The sequence below is a fragment of the Apodemus sylvaticus genome, chromosome X (genome assembly GCF_947179515.1).
Source record: "Apodemus sylvaticus chromosome X, mApoSyl1.1, whole genome shotgun sequence".
Taxonomy (NCBI): Eukaryota; Metazoa; Chordata; class Mammalia; order Rodentia; family Muridae; genus Apodemus; species Apodemus sylvaticus.
In genome coordinates, this window is record NC_067495.1 from 97,907,928 (window position 1) to 97,929,844 (window position 21,917).

Consider the following 21,917-nt stretch of genomic DNA (forward strand, 5'->3'; position numbering starts at 1 on the left):
TGACCTCCCACCCACCCCTTCCCAGTTCCCCGTTCTGGTTTTGCAAAATACTGCTTCACTGAGTCTGTCCAGAACAAGGGGCCACTCTCTTGTACCTCATTTGATGTGTGGATTATGTTTTGGGTATTCCAGTTTTCTAGGTTAATATCCACTTATTAGTGAGTGCATACCATGATTCACCTTTTGAGTCTGGGTTACCTCACTTAGTATGATGTTTTCTAGCTCCATCCATTTGCCTAAGAATTTCATGAATTCATTGTTTCTAGTGGCTGAATAGTACTCTATTGTATAGATATACCACATTTTTTGCATCCACTCTTCTGTTGAGGGATACCTGGGTTCTTTTCAGCATCTGGCAATTATAAATAGGGCTGCTATGAACATAGTAGAGCATGTATCCTTATTACATGGTGGGGAATCCTCTGGGTATATGCCCAGGAGTGGTATAGCAGGATCTTCTGGAAGTGAGGTGCCCAGTTTTCTGAGGAACCGCCAGACTGATTTCCAGAGTGGTTGTACCAATTTGCAACCCCACCAGCAGTGGAGGAGTGTTCCTCTTTCTCCACATCCTCTCCAACACCTGCTGTCTCCTGAATTTTTAATCTTAGCCATTCTGACTGGTGTAAGATGAAATCTCAGGGTTGTTTTGATTTGCATTTCCCTAATGACTAATGAAGTTGAGCATTTTTTAAGATGCTTCTCCACCATCCGAAGTTCTTCAGTTGAGAATTCTTTGTTTAACTCTGCACCCCATTTTTTAATAGGGTTGTTCGGTTTTCTGGAGTCTAACTTCTTGAGTTCTTTATATATATTGGATATTAGCCCTCTATCTGATGTAGGATTGGTGAAGATCTTTTCCCAATTTGTTGGTTGCCGATCTGTCCTCTTGATGGTGTCCTTCGCCTTACAGAAACTTTGTAATTTTATGAGGTCCCATTTGTCAATTCTTGATCTTAGAGCATAAGCTATTGGTGTTCTGTTCAGAAACTTTCTCCCTGTACCGATGTCCTCAAGGGTCTTCCCCAGTTTCTTTTCTATTAGCTTCAGAGCATCTGGCTTTATGTGGAGGTCCTTGATCCATTTGGATTTGAGCTTAGTACAAGGAGACAAGAATGGATCAATTCGCATTCTTCTGCATGCTGACCTCCAGTTGAACCAGCACCATTTGTTGAAAAGGCTATCTTTTATCCATTTGATGTTTTCTGCCCCTTTGTTGAGGATCAAGTGGCCATAGGTGTGTGGGTTCATTTCTGGATCTTCAATCCTGTTCCATTGATCCTCCTGCCTGTCACTGTACCAATACCATGCAGTTTTTAACACTATTACTCTGTAGTATTGCTTGAGGTCAGGGATACTGATTGCCCCAGAATTTCTTTTGTTGCTGAGAATAGTTTTAACTATCCTGGGTTTTTTGTTATTCCAGATGAATTTGATAATTGCTCTTTCTAACTCTGTGAGGAATTGAGTTGGGATTTTGATATTGCATTGAATCTGTATATTCCTTTTGGCAAAATGGCCATTTTAACTATATTGATTCTACCGATCCATGAGCATGGGAGGTTTTCCCATTTTTTAAGGTCTTCTTCCATTTCCTTCTTCAGAGTTCTTGTCATACAGATCTTTCACATGTTTGGTAAGAGTCACCCCAAGATACTTTATACTGTTTGTGGCTATTGTGAAGGGGGTCATTTCCCTAATTTCCTTCTCAGCAGCAGCTTTATTTGTAATAGCCAGAAACCACCCAGATGTCCCTCAGCAGAATAATGGATACAGAAAATGTGCTTCACTTGCTCAAGGGAATACTACTCAGCTATAAAAACGAGGATGTCATGATTTAACAGGTAAATGGGTGGAACTAGATAAGTGAATATTACCCAAAACGTACTGATTACCTAGAATACAACCCAGAGAAAATCACAACATGCAGAAATGCCAAGTAAGGAGGCTTCAATCCTGCTCAGAAGTGGAGGGGGTGGATAATCACAGTAGGCAGAGGGAGGGAGGGACCTGTGTGGGAGATGGGAGGGAGAGGGGAAAGGAGGAACAGGGTCTGATATGGAGGGGACAGGAGAGAGTATAGCAGAGGGTCAGGAGAATGAATGGAAATATGCATCCTCTGGGAATGGGAAGTTGGGGAACCATCTATATAGGACAAGAGACCTAGGAGGTATGAGACTCTCAGGACTCATGGAAAGTGACCTTAGCGAAAACCCCCAACATGGAGAAGAGGGAACTCAAAGAATCTACCTCCTTTAGATAGACGGTGTTAATAAACCACAGTCAAGACTCTAATCCAGAATTTTTCCTGTCTAAAAGAACCACAGAAACAAAACTGGGGAAGAGACTGGGGGGAAAGGCAGCCAATGACCAGCCCAACTTGGCATCCATCTCATGGGGGTGACCAAGGTCTGTCACTATTACTGATGGCATGTTGTGCTCACAGACCAAACCCTGACAAGGCTTTCCTGAGAGAGGCCCTACCAGCAGCTGACTTACAGAGAGGCAGATACTTACACCTGACCATTGGATTCAACCTGAGGTTGAATTTGGTGAAGGACTGAATAACCTGAAAAAGACAATGACCTCATAGGAATAGCAGAAGACTCAACAAACCCAGACTCCCAGAGACATCCCAGAGACTGAGACACCAAACAGGAGCATGCAGGCCCAATCTGAGGTCCCTGGCACATATACAGCAGAGGAATGTCTGGTCTGGCCTCAGTGTAAAAAAAAATGTTATTAATCCTTGCTAGAACTGAGGCCCCAGGTAGGAGGAGGCATGGGGTGAACACCTTCTTGTAGGCAAGAGGGAGGAGGCATGGGATGAGGATCTGTGGGAGGGGAATCAATGGCAGAAATCGATTGGAATATAAATAAACATAAAATAACGTAAAAAATAAAAAAATAAAAAGGAAAAAGTGAGTGATCATGGACAGCAACCTTGGGGAACAGAGAGCCTTTGATGCTGGGTTGGATGTAAAGAATCTGACCATGGTCCAATGCAGGGACTGCACTCTCCAGAAGCAGAATAAGAGGGTGTTTGCAACTATGATGCCTGTCACAGACCTCTGGCCATCACCTAGGCTAGTATACCACTTGTTAATCTTCTGAGATGTCCTTCCTCTTGTGGCCATTTACCATCCAACCAGATATTTTTCATACCATCAACATAACTCTGCAACCTGGATGTCAGAGATTCAAACTGTCAAATACCAGCAGATACTAATGCACAGCCAGGGAACCCAGTAGTGAAAGACAAAGGCTTCACTAGAGTTCTTCTAAGCTAGTGGGAAGGACAAAAGACTGTTTCCTCCAGGAGCAGGATCAAGGCACTTCTGTATGCTGTCCCCATGACACTGACTGATCTTCAAGGTTTATCCTCCCTCAGTTCCTTTATAAATCCACATTTAGGCTGAAGAAATCATTTAAACCTGCATTGGAGCAGCTGTGGAGCCTCGGTCTCAGAGAGCTCCTGGTAGCCTTCCTCCTAGGGAGGCACACGAGGGTGAAGGAAACCCAAGTGTCAGTGTACCCAACCTTGCAATGCCATGGTCCCAACCTCTGCCCACCTTGTCCTGATCTTACTAACCCTGCAGAAACACATTATAATTAATTTGACATGACACTGTCAATTTAATGTGTCTATGCCATGTCTCAAAGAATACAAAATTTCCTGTTCTTAGTATTATGTTCTTTTCATTAAAAATAGCTTCTTTTGTCCTAGAAGAAATAACAGAAAAATTCCATAAAATAATAAACTAGAAGCCATAAATTGTACACAAAGACATGATACAGATCCTCACACGCCCTTTAAAGGCAGCTTCAGTCATTTTATGTTGATATAGGATAAAATCACACTACCCCTTGGCCTCTTGATATAGTTTAGTGGTAGAGCACCATGCCTTGAACACATTGGGTCCCGGGTTCGACTCCCGGTATTTCTGAGGTTTTTCTTTTTCTCTTCAGGGTCTCATTCTACACAGTGTGTCACATCCTAGAACACATTTCCATAGAGACCTCCAGAGTCTCCTCAGTATAGTAAAAGAGCTCATCTAGGACGGTGAAAACAATGTTGCTCTATAACCTTGATGTGAAAACAATGTTGCTCTTTAACCTTGATGATGTTTCCATGGAGACCTCCATCTTCTGGTGAGCACAGCCTGGCCATGCCTCTAGGAATGTTTCCTTCACAAGGTGAGGGAATCTCTGCTTTCTAGCGGGTGTAGTTTCCCTTATGGGTATGATTTCTCAGGTGATAAAGGACAAGAGTGAATGAATTCTGCTTTGAGAGAAAGGAAGGGAGGGCAGTGGAGAGCCTTCCTAGTTACTGAGCAGAGGGGAGGTGCTCTCCCCAACTCCCCCATTGGGGACCCCATGCTCAGTCCAATGGTTGGGTGTGAGCTTTTGCCTCTGTATTGGTCAAGCTCTGGTAGTGGTTCAGTTGATACCATGATAGCTGATAGAGAACTGCAGTGGTTGTATGTATGTATGTATATAAAATGAGGAAAGAGATCCAAGAGGATGTAGGGATTGGATTGAATATAGAAGCAAAATCAGACTTGCTGAGTCCTGGAGGAGACTTATATTCCTGCAGCCCTGGACAGTGCTTGCTAAGGCAGGAGTAAAGACTGTTAGGTCCGATTGGCTGGTTTGTCAATCACCAAAGTAAATTGGTAAATGAATGAAGCCACAGGACCCAGGATAGGACGCAACTTGTTTTTATCACCTGCTGAATATTTGCTAAGTTACTTCACTCTTTCAAACCTTAACTTTCTCATCCACAAAATCAGAATCATAGTAACACCTACTCCATTTTCACACTGCTGTGAAAATTAGGAAAAGTAATGAAAATCCTACGTGGTCCAGGGCCTCATAGGCTCATGGTAGATTGCTAATGCTAATAGAACAAAATATATCACAGGTTTAAAGACATAGTTCAATAATAATTATAAAAATAGCATGTGTGTGGGATTCATAATGCTCAGAGGCAGACACAGTTTATTTAGAGGTCTCTGGTGTAGTGTCCAAAATGCTTGCAGTTTATAGAGCTCAAAAATGTGTCTAGATTTCTAAATGAGAAACCAGATGAAAGTACAGAATATTTAATATTGGCCTTGGAGTCGAGATGATGAGACATTAAGCCCCTGACTTTGACATACATTTTGTAATGTTCATTAAATACTTCTATAATATTAGGTAACATTTTCTCAATCTGAAAAATGTGGTAATGATTCAAAGTAGTTCATAGAATTGTTAGCATGAAAATATGATAAACAGAGTAATTATTTAGTGCTTGCAATTAAGTTAGTGCTCATATCATTCATAAATAACTGAATATGTTCAATGTATTAGATTTGTATTTAGATGAGGAGAATTTACTTATAATGAGATAATTACCTTGTTATTCAGTAACTTAATTTTTCAACCAATGAAAATCAGAACTATTACTGTTTAAATGGTACCCTTTCTTGGCTGCCACTGCAGAACCAAAGCTGCAGGATCTCCACATCACAGAAGCCTCAACAGGATATCCTAGAGGAATCCCAGTGAGGTTCCAGTATTGACACAGTATCAAAAGCCAAGGCCTTGAAACAGAAAAGTGACTCACTGAAATGAACATTTGCAAGTAAAGATGTGTGGACAAAAGGGTATACTGTGTGACACACTGTGACACACCATAGCTTCCACAGCGAGATGTTGTTTTGTTGTTGTATTTGACATTATTATTTGTTTTTTAATGTTATTTTTTCTTTTTTGTTGTTTTTATTATTTTTGGTGGGGAGCATTTGCAAGGGCAGAGGGTGGAAATGGAGGGAAAGGAAGATGAGTGAAATTGGGATACATGATGTGAATTCATAAAGAACCAACAAAAAGGTAAAAGGGGTATCATTTGTTAACTGAATTATCACTTTTTATATATTCATTAAAATAATAAAATTATTTACCTAAAAATGCATCATTGAAATTAAACACCTTCTGGTGTAAACATATGAGTCACATCTGAGTCCCATCTGAAGGATATAATGACTCCTCTCTATGGAATGAATTGCTTCCAGATGCTTTATTATTAATCACTGTTAGTATCTTTTCCTATAGTGTCATCATTTCACATGTCCCAGTGTTTGTGTTAAGTGTGTGTTAGGGCACTATCAACTAACTTAGGATCTTCTAGACCATGTCCTCAGAATCTCATGAATGTTTTCATGTGTAATTTTAATATATATACACTGCAATTTACAGAGAATATAAGATTTCTTGAAATTCTTATTATTCTATATCAAATGTAGTCTATTAACTAGTTCCTTCTGTGCTAAACAACTACGCATTCACATGTCAAGTGTTCTCCTCTTTTCATAAATCCTCCACAATTTCATTTGTATTTGCTTCACAATGTTGGGATAATGTATGGGAAAATGGATTAGAGTTTTGAACAGACATGAACTTTTATTTTTCCATTTAGGTCTAACTTCAGGCAATGTTTTTCTCTGATTTTGTTCTGTTTTTTAGGATCTTTTTTCTATGCATTTATCAGTGAAATTCAGAATTTGACACGCAATTAAAGTAAATAGTATAAATCGTATTCCTGTTACAATGAATATGTGGAATAGTTTTGAAACAATAGACATTTATCAATAATGAATTGTCAGACCATGAACATACTCTGGATGTATGTAAGTTAATTTAGCAATGTTTTGAGCTGTTCTAATGTACAGGCAGTATAGGTCTATGTACCCAGATCACTCACAAATACTTGACACTTTCTTATTCAAATGGTCAAGTTATTATTTTAAACTAGAGATACTATCTATTGCATTCTCTGTGAACCACTCATTAAATTTTCTGTGAAGTATCAGAAACCAAATATCGAGGATACTCATGAAGGATCTGCATGGATTTCTCAATGATGGAGATTTTATTTGCTCCTTAATGGAGTTTGACCCTACTTCCTTAAGAGCCTGTAGAGGCTACTGAGTCTATTGAAGGAAGTGAGAGAAATGTCCCAGAGACAAGTCCACAGGCCCCCTTCACAAGGTTCTCACTAAAAGATCATAACTGTGTAGCTTTCAGAATTCTGTGTGTAACTGTTATTGGTGAATCTGTTGGAAGATGTGGTTTGACTTCTTGGCCCCTCAACAAACACATTAATGGATCTAGACTAGTGAGGGGGAGAGGCATTGTGTATGTGGGAACAGGGATTCCTAGAAAGAAGCTGGGTCTGCAAAGATTGATTGACTGATTGGAACTTCACTGATGTGCTTGCTTATTCTCCATCCTGATTTGTTTATCAGTATGACTCAGATTACCCATTTCTTCACAGTTACCTCTCATATGTCTTTATATAGTTTCATGCTCTTCTTTTCTCAGTATTGACCATTGGAATTCATTCAATCTTCATCTGATGCCTCCGCAGAATTTGTTGAAGTTGAATGTTTCACTCCGTGACTGTGCATAGGACACGGTCAAGGAGGATACTCAGAATGCTAGTGGTAAATGCACAGGCTTACATTTCTGCTGTGTGTATGCATTCTCTGGCATGGCCTGGTGTGTTCATGGTTGTGTGATGAGATGGGAAGTGGAAAGCGCATACCTTCCTCTGATGTAGTATGCCATGAAAAGCCACCACCATTCCATCCTCTGGATTTTAGGTGCTGTCTCCTCCTGGTTTCCTCTATTTCATGGGTTTATTTCCCAGCATAGTACATTCCAGGGTGACAGAGAAGGGTCTCGTATCTTCATCCCAGAAGCAGGAGCTCATTGAGAAGAACACAGTGTGCTGTGGAGTCTCTCAGCCAGATCAGGTGAAAAGAACGTGGGGACACTCTGGGTAGGTTGGTTCCCTTCCAGCATCCTTATCTCCTCAATAGGTTAACCGTATCCCTTCTTTTATTCATCAGCAGTCTGTTGAGGTTCAGTGTGACTCCGTGTGCAAAAAATATCCTGCCATGTCAAACAGGCAGAGTCACCAAGGGACAATAGAGTGAATCTATTATAACAGGTATCCCAGAATTCTCAGTATAAGATTACTGGTCCTCACATGTGGTGCACGTGTGCTGTGTGCCCAGCTCTTTCTGGAGTCATTGTTAATATTGTTCCTTCACAATCCTCCCATGTAGAGGTGAGTGTGTGCTACACCCCTTTATGCTCCAGGAGGGTAGTAGCACTTCCAGCCACTCACCCTGGGAATCACCACTTACCTCAAATTTCACATGGCTACTTGCCTTTATCTCCTGCAGGTCCTATGTCCATCCATCCATCTGTGTCTCTTTCTCCCCCTAAATCATGCTGGTTCCTTTCTCCTCCCTCCTGCTTCCTTGATTTGGCAACTCTAAGGGTCCAGCCTGTTCCTCTCTCCCCAACCATTAGCTCATGGAATCAACCATTACCTGCTGGAATGTTTACTGATCAATCAAAACCCAACTGGGGACAAGGACCTTTAATATTTGGACACATATATGCCCAATTATGCAAAAGAAATAGAGCAAATCTGCAACACCCTGTGCAGTAGCAATAAAGTGGCTTGTTCAGCCTGCTTTTATATAGAACCCAGGACTACCTTCCATCAATCACTCAATAGAAAATAATCTACAGGCCAGCCTACGGAATGTTCTTAGTGAGGTATGTTCTCAGGTGAGGCTCTACCCTCTCTCATGTCTCTAGCTTGTATGAAGGTGACACAAATCCAGTCAGCACACTTGTGTATGCTTTATCTCTTCCTTTAGTGTGTATCCTTCTGTGGTTTGGTGTTATTTTACATGTACATCTAGCTGGGCTGGAACTCACTATGTAGAGCAGGCTGACTTTGAACATTCTGTGATCTTCCAGCCTCTGCCACCTGATTGTTGAGGTCATGATAGTCACACACTATTCAACTCTTCTTGGGGTGTGTTTTTCTAACACATTCATTTCCATTTGACATTTAAATACTCTCTTATTTTACAAGGTGGACAATTTGCTTTTCATTTAATCTCATGAATAACCTATCATTTTGCAAACAAGAACACAACAAGGAGACAGGCTGTAAGTTTTTGTAGCTCTCTGGAAAGAGGGAAGAGAGGGAAAAGAGGAACAGAGAAAGTCATCCCTTTGGAGTTAGGGTTCAAGACATCAAGCAGGTGCACCAAGATAGTCAGTAAGTAGCTGTGCTAGAGGTAGAGGAGAAGCAGGCTGAAGCCCTTCATAAAAGGAAGAATTCCAGAGAGTCAGAACAGGAAGGCTCAGGTTATCACTGGTATCTGAAAAGGAAGAAGAAAGAGTCACTTTTCAGTTAGAATTTTAAAATGGATTATGGAGCGAAGATGGTAACATTGCAGGAGGCTTAGCAAGTACAAGCACTTCCTTTGAGGCACGCTTCATGATCTGAGTTCAGTTCTAACAAATCAGGGGAAAGGTCCCATGTGGTCCTCACGATCTGTAATCTCAAGATTCCTACTGCAAGATGGGATACATGGGCACAAGAATTATCTAAAATCTGGCGTGTCAGGTAGCCTGGAATACATGGAACATATAATATAATACATGTAGTACAATACATGCAGTATACTACAGCAGCGGAAAGAAGAGAAACACTGCCTCTAAAGAAAGTTCAGAGGAGAGAACTGAATCTGAATAAAATTGTCCTTTGGCCTTCACACTTTTTAGTATGCTATTTGTATGCCTATACTCACATAAGCATACACACATACACATGAACACACACGTGCAAACAAAAATTTAGTACAGTTATGACTGTATGTCTTTACATTTACATAATGAATCTCTGGTGGAGATGTGCATGTGTGTGCATGTGTGTATGTGTGTGTGTATGTGTGTGTGTGTGTGTGTGTGTGTGTGTGTGTAGGGAGGATCTGTGAGAGGCACATAGAAGAGTCAAGTGCACAACATCCCCTTGTCTGAATGCAGTCAGAATTCGCCATCCCTGTATTTCATGTGCTTCCTCATCTCCTTCCCTCTCTCTCCCATGGGCTTGCCTTCTCCTTTCTCTGCCTCCTAGTGTAAGGTGAGAGAATCCTGTGGACTCCCCATGCACACACAGCTCCAGACAAGAACAAGTGTCACGTGGAGTCCTGTCAGCACATCGACAGAACAAGAGTGACAAGATCACAAGGGACATGATAGGTAAGTCAGTTCCTTTGTCTTCCCTTCCTTCTGACCAGAGGCAGTTGTTCTGTGGAGTTGTGGTCCCATGTGAGAAAGCACCCTGTGCTACCACACACATTAAACTGTAGAATAGCCTAAAGGGGGAGTGCTTTTATCACCATTCAATGCAGGTATGTGTGGCCCACAACTCACTGTCAGGGCATCCCAGGGAAGGCAGCCCTTTGGTCTAAAGGAAGGGTTCAGGCCTAATATCAGTTTACTTATTGTCGTATGTGCTTTTTTACTGTTGTTTGAAAATGTATATTGGGGAAGGGAAAAAAATACTTGTTCTCTGATTGAGAAAAGAATAAGAGAGTAGAGTGGCTCAGTCAGTAACATGATAACATTGTGAGCAGGAGAACCTTGGTTCCATACCCAGGAAGAATAAAATGGGTGTGGCAGCACATGCTTGCCTGTTCAAGTAGAGACCCAGGTTCCCAGGTATTGCTGAGCAGTCAGCCTAGCCTAGCTGGGGTGTCCCAGGCCAGTGACAAACCTTGTCTAAGGAAAATGGCACCTGACTTGCAAAACTGGAGGCTCTCTTCTGCCTCCTGCTTCATGCATGTACACACACACACACACACACACACACACACACATATTTGATAGAGGATGCACATGTATATATTTTCTATACATAGTGACAGTATTGTTTGAGTTTCATGGAGCAAATGAATGAGATGCACAAATGGATTTTCCTCTGTGTGCTCTGTGTGTGCCTGCAGCTGTGTGTTCCTGTTTAGACTCATCCTAGCTTCTATAGCTCCATCTTGTCTATTCTTTGTCTTCACCTCAGACTAGGATCGGGTTCCAATCTCTGGGGTGTATTAGATATGCCTAAGATATGAATCGTTATATGCCATGAAAGTATATGGAGGAGGAAGATGCTGCAAACTCCAGAGGTAAGGTCCTATCAAGTCCAGTTCACAGTCTAGGTTCTCTCCCTGCCAGCCATAGAGTCTAACTCACACTGATGCAGTTTTCTGTACAGCCACGGGGTGGCAGCAAAGCAATAATCTTACATTTTAATGAAAAGGGATCACGTTTTACATAGTGCCAAATAGCCCCAAGTTAATGTATTGCTGGTGTGTCTGGAAGCTTCAAGGGTATACTAGGGCAGTTCCACTTCCGGATCACCACAGGTCTAGTGCTCAATAAATCACTTCATGGCGGCTCTGAGTAAAGAGAGCAGTTCAAAGCGTGCATACAGGGGTCCTACATAGACAATATGGTATCAATAATCGGATTGAATTCTGTTGCACTCAGATGCATTTCCCAGACATTCCAACCTTCTCCAGAAGGCTACGGTATGACTACCCAGATCCCTCCCTGTCAGACACCTTCATTTTCTGTCAGTCATCAGCATTGTGCTCTGCTCCCTGGTGACTCTCAAGAGCAACCTGGTGTTTGTGGTCTGTTGTACAACTCTTTCATGCTTATCACTTTTTACAGGCAAAGTATTAGTTCATAATGGATTAGGTTTTGTTTATGTGTGTGAGGGCTTGTGCATGTGTATGTGAGTGCCTGTGTGCATGCCTGTGTTTAGGGGGTGTATGTATATGTATGTGTGTTTGTGTGTGTGTGTTTGTGTGTGTGTGATTCAAATGTTTACATTCATGTGAAGGCCACAAGAGGACATTAGGTGACTTATTGTGTCACTTTCTGATTTTTTCTCTGAAGAAATTTGTGTCACTAGACTTGGAACTAGGCATGAAGTGGCTCTCTCCCTGAGTGATCCACCTCCGCAGCAGAGGATTGCAGTTCCATGGGTCACCACAGCCAGCAGCTTTGCCTTTGAAAGGCCTAGAGGAAGGGACACTCCTAGAGTCCAAGAATAACACAGGGAACTAGTCAGGGAGTGCAGCTTATCATCATCTTCAGTGAAATAATATGTATGACAGGAACAGAAGACTTTCTCTGTTTCCTTATCCAGTCTGTTAGTCTATGTCTTTTTATTGGGGAATTGAGTCCATTGATGTTAAGAGATATTAAGGAATAGTGATTATTACTTCCTGTCATTTTCAATGTTATTTTTATATTTGAGTGGTTATCTTCTTTTGGGTTTGATGGAAGGTTACTATCTTGCGTTTTCCAGGGTGAAGTTTCCCTTCTTGTATTGGAGTTTTCCTCCTAATATCCTTTGTAGGGCTGGGTTTGTGGATAGATACTGGGTAAACTTGGTTTTGTCATGGAATATCTTAGTTTCTCCATCTATGGTGATTGAGAGTTTTGCTGGATATAGTAGTTTCGGCTGGCATTTGTGTTCTCTTAGAGTCTGCATGAGATCAGCCCAGGATCTTCTAGCTTTCATGGTCTCTGGTGAGAAGTCTGCTGTGATTCTGATAGGTCTTCCTTTATATGTTACTTGGCCTTTTTCTCTTACTGCCTTTAGTATTCTTTCTTTGTTTAGAACATTTGGGGTTTTGATTATTATGTGACGGGAAGTATTTCTGTTCTGGTCCAGTCTGTTTGGAGTTCTGTAGGCTTCTTGTATATTCATGGGCATCTCTCTCTTTAGGTTAGGGAAGTTTTCTTCCATAATTTTATTGAAGATATTTGCTGGCCCTTTAAGTTGTAAATCTTCACTCTTATCTATGCCTATAATCCTTAGGTTTAGTCTTCTCATTGTGTCCTGGATTTCCTGGATATTTTGGGTTACAAGCTTTTTGCATTTTGCATTTTCTTTAACTGTTGAGTCCATGTTTTCTATGGTATCTTCAGCATCTGAGATGCTTTCTTCTATCTCTTGTATTCTGTTGTTGATATTTGCATCTATGTCTCCTGATTTCTTCCCAAGGCTTTCTATCTCCAAAGTTGTCTCCCTTTGAGTTTTCTTAGTTGTTTCTACTTCTGATTTTAGATCTTGGATGGTTTTGCTTAGCTCCTTCACTTTCTTGTTTGTGCTTTCCTGTAATTCTTTAAGAGATTTTTGTGTTTCCTCTTTCATGACCTCTGCCTGTTGACCAAAGTTCTCCTGTATTTCTTTAAGTGTTTTTTGCATTTCCTCATTATTGGCTTTTGTATTCTCCTGGATTTCTTTCAATGATTTTTGTGTTTCCCTTGCAAGGGCTTCTAACTTTTGATCGATTTTCTCCTGTATTTTTTTAAGTATGTCCTTCATGTGTTCCTCTACCAGCATCATGACCAGTGATTTTAAATCCAATTCTTGTTTTACTGGTGTGATGGGGTATCCAGGACATGCTGGTAAAGAAGAATTGGGTTCAGATGCTGCCATATTGCCTTGATTTCTGTTAGTGACGTTCCTGCGTTTGCCTTTTGCCATCTAGTTCTCATTGGTGTTAGTTGGTCTTGTCAATGCTGGACTCACCAGTGTAAGCTGCCTCTTCCCAGGTGGCCTCTGGTGCACAGCTTACCTCCTGCACTGCCTGGAGACAGGGTGCTGTTGCCCAGGCTGTTCAGATCCCGAAGCAGACACCTGAAGGCTCCTGCCGGGGTCCGTTGGATTCACTGGAGCACACTGACTTCTCCCTGCTGGCCGCCCGGAAGCCCCTCTTGCCTATTGCAGGACCTGGAGATGTGGCATTGCTGCCCAGGCTGATCTGGATACGGAAGTGGAGAGATCTGAGGGCTCCAGCCAGAGGCCTCAGGACTGGAACTTAAGCTCAGTGCCACCGGAGAAAGCTGTGCTGTGTGCTCCCAGACTGCCTCTGGGTGCACACCAGGTCTCCCGCACTTCCTGGAGACCGAGTGCTGTGGCCCAGGCTGTTCAGGTCCCAAAGCAGACACCTGGAGGCTCCTGCTGGCGCCCGCTGGATTCACCAGAGCACACTGACTTCTCCCCGATGGCTGCCCGGAAGCCCCTCTTGCCTCTTTGCAGGACCTGGAGAAGCGGTGTTGCCACCCAGGCTGATCTGGATCCGGAAGCGGAGAGCTACATTATCTCTTTATATGGGGTATATAACTGGTGTGATTCAGTCTTCACAGCATCCCTCTAAACTCTAGATGTACTCTATTTTATACCCCAATGCATAATGTTAAGTATGCCCTAAACAGCAAAGTGTGATAGGGAAAACATATTCAGTTTTCTAACTTCATAATAACATATTAGCAAGTACTGAAGTTTAGTGAAATGTCTGATTTGCTTAGATCTACAATAGCAGACACATTATGCTCATGGTTGGGAAAGGAAAGACTCAACAGTAAGATGAACAGTACTGAATTTCATGCTGTGTGAGGAAGCAGTCATTCCTACATTTGACTGTCATAGTTTCATGTGTGAATGTGACCAAGTCAAGGAAAGATGGTCTAGATTTGTCTAATAGGCTGTAGGACTGTTTCTTAAAAAGTTAAGTATTTCAGTCAGCAGCCTGTAAGAAAGCAATCAATATGTCCCTCTACGGAGCAATTGATACAGAAAGTGTTGTATATTTATACTATGGAATACTACTCAGCTATTAAAAACAATGAATTCATGAAATTCTTAGGCAAGTGGGTGGAGCTGGAGAACATCATACTACTCAGCTATTAAATACAATGAAGTCATGAAATTCTTAGGCAAGTGGGTGGGTGGAATTGGAAAATATCATCCTGAGTGAGGTGACCCAATCACAAAAGAACCTGCATCGTATACACTCACTGATAAGTGGCTATTAACCCAGAAGGTCTGAATACCCAAGAAACAATTCATATATCAAATGATTCCCAAGAAGAAGGAAGGAGAGGCCCCTGGTCCTGGAAAGGCTCAATGCAGCACTGTAGGGGAATACCAGAACAGGGAAGAGAGAAAGTGTGCATTGGGGAACAGGGGGAGGGAAGAGTGCTTATGAGACTTACAGGGAGGGGGGATCCAGAAAAGGGGAAATCATTTGAAATGCAAATAAAAAATATATCTCATAAAAGTAAATTAAAAAAAGAAAGCCATCAATATACTCTGTGGGCGACAGAGGGCACAGACACCACAGAGACTATGCCCTTTCTGAAGGTGTGTAGGATGACTTTTAGAAACTGTGAGAAACAGTTTCTTTTCATGTCAGCCTTCTCAAGATGGCTTCCTCTTTCCAATACTGAATAGGGACATTTTTCCTATTTCAGTGTCCAGAAGGAGAATAATATTCCTTTTTAAAGGACGTATTTATTTTATATATGGTGTACATAATTAGTGTCTTCAGACACACCAGAAGAGGGCATACGATCCCATTAGAGATGGTTGTGAACCATCATGTGCACCACGTGTGAGAACCAGTAATCTAACACTGAAAGTTCTGGGATACCTGTTATAATAGATTCACTCTATTGTCCCTTGGTGACTCTGCCTGTTTGACATGGCAGGGTATTATTTGCACATGGAGTCATACTGAACCTCAACAGACTGCTGATGAACAAAAGAAGGGATACAGTTAACCTATTGAGGAGATAAGGATGCTGGAAGGGAACCAACCTACCCAGAGTGTCCCCACTTTCTTTTCACCTGATCTGGCTGAGAGACTCCACAGCACACTATGTTCTTCTCAATGAGCTCCTGCTTCTGGGATGAAGATACGAGACCCCTCTCTGTCACCCTGGAAGGTAACACACAGGAAAATAAACCCATGAACTAGAGGAAACCAGGAGGAGACAGCACCTAAAACCCAGAGGATGGAATGGTGGTGGCTTGTCTGAGCAGACTCCTTCAGAGAAAGGTATGCACAATGACTTTCCTCTTCCCATCTCATCACACAACCATGAACACACCAGGCCATGCCAGGGAATGTATACACACAGTGGAAATGTAAGCCTGTGCATTTACCACTAGCATTCTGGGTTCCCTCCCTGACTGTGTCCTATGCACAGTCACAGAGTGAAACATTGAGATTCAGCAAATTCAGCAGAGGCATCAGATGAAGATTAATTTATTCCACTGGCTAATAGGGGAAAACAGAGCATGAAACCATATAAAGACATATGAGAGATAACTGTGAAGAAATGGGTAATCTGAGTCATACTGATAAACAAATCAGGATGGAGAATAAGCAAGCACATCAGTGAAGTTCCAGTCAGTCAATCAATCTTTGCAGACCCAGCTTCTTTCTAGGAATCCCTGTTCCCACATACACAATGCCTCTCCCCCTCACTAGTCTAGATCCATTAATGTGTTGGTTGAGGGGCCAAGAAGTCAAACCACATCTTCCAACAGATTCACCAATAATAGTTACACACAGAATTCTGAAAGCTACACAGTCATGATCTTTTAGTGAGAACCTTGTGAAGGGGGCCTGTGGACTTGTCTCTGGGACATTTCTCTCACTTCCTTCAATAGACTCAGTAGCCTCTACAGGCTCTTAAGGAAGTAGGGTCAAACTCCATTAAGGAGCAAATAAAATCTCCATCATTGAGAAATCCATGCAGATCCTTCATGAGTATCCTCGATATTTGGTTTCTGATACTTCACAGAAAATTTAATGAGTGGTTCACAGAGAATGCAATAGATAGTATCTCTAGTTTAAAATAATAACTTGACCATTTGAATCAGAAAGTGTCAAGTATTTGTGAGTGATATGGGAACATAGACCTATACTGCCTGTACATTAGAACAGCTCAAAACATTGCCAAATTAACTTACATGCATCCAGAGTATGTTCATGGTCTGACAATTCATTATTGATAAATGTCTATTGTTTCAAAACTATTCCACATATTCATTGCAACAGGAATTTATACTATTTACTTTAATTGGGTGTCAAATTCCGATTTTCACTGATAAATGCATAGAAAAAAGATCCTAAGAAACAGAACAAAATCAGAGAAAAACATTGCCTGAAGTTAGACCTAAATGGAAAAATAAAAGTTCATGTCTGTTCAAAACTCTAATCCATTTCCCCATACATTATCCCAACATTATGAAGCAAATACAAATGAAATTGTGGAGGATTTATGAAAAGAGGAGAACACTTGACATGTGAATGCGTAGTTGTTTAGCACAGAAGGAACTAGTTAATAGACTACATTTGATATAGAATAATAAGAATTTCAAGAAATCTTATATTCTCTGTAAATTGCAGTGTATATATACTAAAATTACACGTGAAAACATTTATGAGATTCTAAGGATAAGGTCTAGAAGATCCTACTTTGATTGACAGTGCCTTAACACACACTTAACACAAACACTGGGGCATGTGACGTGATGACACCATAGGAAAAGGGTGTGAGAGCTAAAAACAGTGATTAATAATAAAGCATCTGGAAGCAATTCATTCCATAGAGAGGAGTCATTACATCCTTCAGATGGGACTCAGACGTGACTCAAATGTTTACACCTGAAGGCTTCAATTTCAATGATGCATTTTAGGTAAATAATTTCATTATTTTTAGGAACATATAAAAGTGATAATTCAGATAAGAAATTACACCCTTTTATCTTTATATTGATTCTTTATGAATTCACATCATTCACCCCAATCTCACTCATCTTCCTGTCCCTCCATTTCCACCCTCTGCCCTTGCAAATGCCCCCCACCACAAATAATAAAAACAAGACAAAGAAAAAATAACATTCAAAATCAAATGAGAAGGTCAAACACAACAACATAACAACATCTCACTGTGGAAACTGTGGTGTGTCACAGTGTGTCACACAGTATACCCTTTTATCCACACATCATTACTTACAAATCTTCATTTCAGTGAGTCCTTGGTCTGTTTCAAGGCCTTGGCTTTTGCTACTCTGTCAATACTGGAACCTCACTGGGACTCCTCTAGGATATCCTGTTGTTGCTTCTGTGATGTGGAGATCCTGCAGCTTTTGTTCTGCAGTGGCAGCCGAGTAGGGAACCATTTGAACAGTAATAGTTCTGTTTTTCATTGAAAAACTAAGTTACTAAATAACAAGGCCTGAAAGCTAAGGCATGTTTTAAAAGAGAATAGAGGTGTGTTCAGGAAGTTGCAGTAAACTTTAGTTCCCTGAAATATGAGAGCATATTGCTAATTCAGTAACATTATTATGAATTTGACATTTTTCTGTTACCTGAACTAATAATCCAACATAAAACTGAGTTAAAATTGAGGAGTCCAAAAAATTCAGTGTTATTTATTGTAGGTCGGTCAAATTTTGAAGAGCGCACGATTATTTGCTCTTAATATTCTTATTTTCTTTTTATTGAAAATAGAAATGTTTTGTCATACAAGAAATGACATAAAAACTCTAAAATACTAAACTGGACACCATCAATTATACACAAATACATGATGTAGATCCTTGGAAGGTTCTGAATGTTGCTTCAGTCTCTGTGAGTTCATATATGAAATGATCAGGCAGGACACAAGTTTGGGGATGTAGCTCAATGGTAGAGCACATGCTTAGCACGTATGAGGCACCAGGTTTGATTCCCGGCATCTCCACTTAAGGCTTTTCATCTTTGGATTTTTTGCTACACTTCCAAATGGTCTCTCTCTCTCAGTCATACTGTCTGATTTCAGCCATTCTCATCCTAAGATAGGAAGGAGAATGCTGGCTCAGGGTGGACTGTGTTGAGGACCTACCATGTACCATGTATTGCACACAGGATTTTAGGACTGTGAGGACACATTGCCTCATTTAGAGATATCCAGTGGTAATAAATAGATCCTGGAACCTCTCAAAAGCCTTTCCTGTTGTGTCATGCAGATGCCAGGACTCTGGGAGCAGTGCTTTCCCTGTTTTCCTGCATCCATGAATCCATGGAACTCCATCAATCGCCCCAGTTCTCCTGCCTATGGACTGACTCACTAGCACACTTGAAGTTCTGCTATTCTCACATGGGTCATGAGATGTCACCTGACTCCAACTTTAATGATCTTTCTCACCAAGGACTGGTATAATTATGTTGTAAACAGAAACATTTTTCATTCAAAATATAACAGGGCAAGTACTAAGATTTCATAGTCGATTCTTTTCGTGTTTAGATTTTATCCCCAATCAGAGGTGAGGAGGGTTGTGGATGTGAATGTCAGTGCTCAGAGGCTTTGCATCCTCCATAGTTGGAGTTGCAGGCAGTTGTAAGCTTCACAACATGGGTGCTGGTCACTGACCTCAGGTCCTCTGGAAGATCAAAGACCTCTTACCTGCTGAAGCATCTATCCATCTGTTTTGTCTGCTCCCCAAACTCAGTACTCTATGAAAAATCACACACACACACATACACACACACACACACACACACACACAGAGAGAGAGAGAGAGAGAGAGAGAGAGAAAGTTTATTAAGTATATTTTAATGTACATAATTAACATTTTTCAGTGTATTAGGATTTGGTTGTGTGCTAGGAACAACTAATAAAACATCATATCTGCATTCCTCACCATTTAATTTTGTACCTGCTCACAAGAGTAAAGTTCCCTCTGGATATGTGTGCCCACTTAGAAGGCATGAAGCAGAGACACTGCCCTGCTGTCCCATTGGGCCAGCTTCTTCCAGCAGCATGAGAAGCCAACGTTCTTCAATCTTTCTGGTTTACTTATTTGTGTGATATATTCATTTATCTGTGAGAACCTGGAGAGAACAAGATGTTTTGCTGTCTGAGAAAGTGATCAGTTTCACAAAATACTGGCTGAGTGAAATTCTGATATCCTGGTATAATGTCTGAGACAATATCTTGGAATGAACTGTAGAATTGAAGGGAAACGTCAATGTCCAAGCTGTGTTTATGCTACACTGCATGAAAGTGAAATATGAGGAGAAGGATGTCATACTATGCTGAAAAAGACAAAGCTCCCATGAAATTGTCCTTGCGAAAAACGAGGGTTCCCAAGGACAGACGAATGTGAAGACACCTTTTGGTAAGGCTCCCCTTAGTTATAGTGTAGAGGATCTGAGGAATATATATGCCTGTCATGTGTAGAGCTCTAATTCCATGGTTGTTTTGGAGGGGGAAGGGGATGGAATGAAGAAGACTGGCCCACATTTTTCAATGCTTATTCATCAGCCAGTGGAACTCTTTCAGAAAAACTAGAAGATGTGACCTTCTTAGATTAGATGTGGCCTTGTTGGAGGAAACTTGGCATCGAACCCGGTTGAGCTTTGGTGTTTCAAAAGCCCATGCCATACCAGTCTCTCTTGCTGCCTATGGATCAGTATGTAGGACTCTCAACTCCTGTTTCATTCTTCTGTTGAAGGACATCTGGGCTAAGAAAACATAAGTTGTTCCCAGGTTGAGGTGCTCTTTTTGATGTATGTGCCTCCTTATGGTTTAACCAGGTGCTGTAAACCAATCAGCTTAAAGGCCAACATCCCTTCACAATCTCATGTAGGTCCAAGGCTTGGAAACACCTGCACCTTTTTTCTTCCTTTATAAACCCCTTCCCCTAGATCTCTGGGCCTCTCTCATCTCTTGTTGCACCATCAGGAAGGTCTATGGCCTGAGCTCAAGCTTGAATAAAGACCCTCATGTGCTTGCATAGGAGTTGGGGTTCCTGGTGCTCTCTTTGGGGTTTTCATGATCCGAGCACAAGACTGGGTCTTCACTTAGACATATTTCCAGTTTTCTGAGGAACCACCAGATTGATGTCCAGCATGATTGAACCAATTTCCATTGCGACCATCAAAGGAGGTGTGTTCTTCTTTCTCCACGTACACACCAGCATCTACTGTCTCCTGAGTTTTTAATCTGAGCCATTCTGATTTGAGTGAGGTGGAATCTCAGGGTTGTTTTGATTTGGATTTCTCCAATGACTCAGGACTTTGAACATTTCTTTAAGCGCTTTTTGGCCATTTAAATTCCCCCATTGTGAGTTCTCTGTTTAGCTCTGTACTCCATTTTTCATTTGGGTTATTTGGGGGTTTTGGAGGATAACTTGTTGAGTTCTTTTTAATTTTTGATATGAGCCCTCTGTAGGATGTAGGTTAGGTAAAGATGTTTGTCCCAATCTGCAGGTTGCTTATTTGCTGAATTTCAGATTCATGAGGTCCCATTTGTCAACTGTTGATTTTAGAGCCTGAGCCACTGGAGTTCTTTTAGGAAATTCCCCCTGTGCCAATGAGTATGAGGCTCTTTCTGAATTTCTATTCCATCATATTCCGTGTATCTGGTTTAGTGTTGAGGTCCTTGATCCATTTGTCCTTGAACGTTTTGCAAGACAATAAGTATGGGTCTATTTTCTTTTTCTTTTTTTCTTTCTTTTTTTTTTTTTTTACATATAGACTGCCAGTTAGACCAGCAGAATTTATTGAAGACGCATTATTTTTTCCACTGTATGTGTTTGGATTCTTTGTCAACTTTTAAGTGTCCACAAGAATATGGAGTTACTTCTGGGACATCAGCTCTTTTCCATTGATTGACCTGTGTATCTTTGTACCAATACCACTCGGTTTTATCACTATTGCTTTGTGGTACAGTTTGAGGACAGGGAGAGTGATTTCCCCAGAAGTTCCCTTATTGTTGAGATCTGTTATAGCGATCCTGGATATTTTGTCTATCCATAAGGAGTTGAGAATTGATCTTCCCATGTCTGTGAAGAATTGTGTTGGTATTTTGATGCAATTGCATGGAAACTGTATATTTCTTTTGGTAAGATGGCCATTTCACTATGTTAATATTGCCAATCCATGACCACGGGAGATCCTTACATCTTCTGAGGTCTTTGAATCCTGTTCTCAGGGATTTGAAGTTCTGTCACACAGATCTTTCACTTGCTTGGTTACAGTTACACCAAGATACTTGTTGCTATTTGTGGCCATCGTGAAGGATGTTACTTCCCTAATTTCTTTCCCTGGCAGTTTGTCACTTGTATAAAGGAAGGCTACTGATTTGTTTAACTTAGTATTACATCATACGACTTTGTTGATGTTGTTTATCAATGGTAGTAC

General features: G+C 41.1%; 1 non-coding gene and 1 pseudogene across 1 annotated transcript; one reads left to right on the forward strand and one right to left on the reverse strand.

Annotated features, from left to right (window-relative positions):
- Positions 1 to 2,912: 2,912 nt before the first annotated feature.
- Positions 2,913 to 20,644, reverse strand: LOC127674607 (presenilins-associated rhomboid-like protein, mitochondrial; annotated as a pseudogene).
- Trnaa-agc (transfer RNA alanine (anticodon AGC)) lies at positions 18,403 to 18,474 on the forward strand. Its single transcript has one exon. It is a non-coding gene; the product is annotated as a tRNA-Ala (tRNA).
- Positions 20,645 to 21,917: the final 1,273 nt, after the last annotated feature.